We start from the raw sequence: 2,500 nt of genomic DNA, 5'->3' as shown, positions 1-2,500 counted from the left end.
GTGAGAGAGACTGAGAGAGACAGATAGAGACACAGAGAGAGACAGAAAGAGACAGAGAGAGACAGAGAGAGACAGAGACTTAGACAGAGAGAAACAGAGATAGAAAGAGAGACAGAGACAGAGAGAGACAGAGAGAGACAGAGAGGGAGACAGAGAGAGACAGAGAGAGACAGTGGCAGAGACAGAGAGAGAAAGAGATAGAGATAGACAGAAGATACAGAGAGAAACAGAGAGAGACAGAGAGAGACACAAAGAGAGACAGAGAGAGAGAGAGAGACACAGTGAGAGATAGAAAGAGACAGAGAGAGACACAGAGAGTGACAGAGCGACAGAGTGATAAACAGAGAGAGACAGAGATAGAGACAGAGAGAGACAGAGGGAGACAGAGAAAGACACATAGAGAAATAGAGAGACAGGGAGAGAGACAGAGAGAGACAGAGGGAGACAGAGAGAGTTGGAGACAGAGAGAGAGACAGAGAGAGACAGAGACAGTGAGAGAGACTGAGAGAGACAGAGAGAGACACAGAGAGAGACAGAGAGAAACAGAGAGAAACTGAGAGAGACAGAGATAGAGACAGAGAGAGACAGAGAAGACAGAGAGAGACACAGAGAGAGACAGAGAGAGTCTGAGAGAAACGGAGATTAAGACAGAGAGAGACACAGAGAGAGACAGAGAGAGACTGAGAGAGACAGAGATAAAGACTGAGAGAGACAGAGAAAGAGAGAGAGAGGAAGACAGAGAGAGACTAAGAGAGACAAAGAGAGACAGAGATAGAGACTGAGAGAGACAGAGAGAGAGACAGAGAAGACAGAGAGAGACACAGAGAGAGACAGAGAGAGATTGAGATAGACAGAGATAAAGACTCTGAGAGACAGAGAAAGACAGAGAGAGAGGGAGACAGAGAGAGACAAAGAGAGACAAAGAGAGACAGAGAGAGAGACAGAGAGAGACACAGAGAGACACAGAGAGAGACAGAGAGAGACTGAGTGAGACAGAGATAGAGACTGAGAGAGACAGAGAGATAGAGAGAGAACACAGAGAGAGACAGAAAGAGAGACAGAGAGAGACAGAGAGAGACTGAGAGAGACAGAGAGCGAGGGAGACTGAGAGAGACAGAGAGACAGTGGCAGAGACAGAGAGAGACAAGATAGAGAGATAGACAGAGAGATACAGAGAGAGACAGAGAGATGAAGAGAGAGACAGAGAGAGACAGATAGAGAGACAAATAGAGACAGAGAGAGACTGAGAGAGACAGAGATAGAGACTGAGAGAGACAGAGAGAGACAGAGAGAGACAGAGAGTGATAGAGAGACACAGAGAGAGATACAGAGAGAAATAGAGAGAGAGGTAGACAGAGAGAGACAAAGAGAGAGACAGAGCGAGGCAAAGAGAGAGACAGAGAGAGAGAGACAGACAGAGACAGAGAGAGACAGAGAGAGAGACAGAGAGAGACAGAGAGATTCAGACGGAGAGACTGAGAGAGAGACAGAGATAGACAGAGAAGGAGTGAGAGAGTCTGAGAGAGACAGATAGAGACAAAGACAGAGTGAGAGAGACTGAGAGAGACAGAGAGAGAGACAGAGAGAGAGAGGGAGACAGAGAGACAGAGAGAGACAGAGAGAGACACAGAGCGAGACAGAGACAGACAGCGAGAGACAGAGAGAGATAGAGAGAGACAGAGAGAGACAGAGATAGAGACAGAGAAACACAGAGAGAGACAGAGAGAGGGACACAGAGAGACACAGAGAGAAACAGAGAGAGACTGAGAGAGACAGAGATAGAGACAGAGAAAGACAAAGAGAGAGACAGAGAGAGACAGAGAGAGAGACAGAGATAAAGAGATAGAGACATAGAGAGACACAGAGAGAGACAGAGAGAAACAAAGAGATAAACAGAGAGAGACATAGATAGAGACAGAGAGAGACGGAGAGAGACAATGAGAGACAGAGAGAGACAGAGAGAGACACAGAGAGAGACAGAGAGAGACATAGAGAGAGACACAGAGAGAAAGACAGAGACAGAGAGAGACAGAGATAGAGAGACAGAGACACAAAGAGACTCATAGAGATACACAGAGAGACACAGAGAGAGACAGAGACAAGTAGATAGACAGAGAGAGACAGAGACAGAGTGAAAGAGACTGAGACAGACAGAGAGAGAGACAGAAAGAGACAGAGACATACAGAGAGAGAGACATAGAGAGACAGAGAGAGACACAGAGAGACAAACAAAGACAGAGAGAGAGACATACAGAGAGACAGAGATACAGAGACCGAAACACAGAGAAACACATAGAGAGACACAGAGAGAGACAGAGACAAAGAGAGAGACAGAGACAGAGTGAGAGAGACTGAGAGAGACAGAGATAGAAACAGAGAGAGACAGAGACTAAGAGAGAGACAGAGAGAGACAGAGATAGAAACAGAGAGAGACAGAAAGAGAGACAGAGAGAGTGATAGACACAGAGAGAGACACAGAGAGAGATAGAGAGAGAGGTAG

The sequence above is a fragment of the Mus caroli genome, unplaced genomic scaffold (genome assembly GCF_978045245.1).
Source record: "Mus caroli unplaced genomic scaffold, Mus_caroli_1 scaffold_21, whole genome shotgun sequence".
Taxonomy (NCBI): Eukaryota; Metazoa; Chordata; class Mammalia; order Rodentia; family Muridae; genus Mus; species Mus caroli.
The sequence above is the reverse complement of the archived record's forward strand: the minus strand, read 5'-3'. Positions refer to the sequence as shown.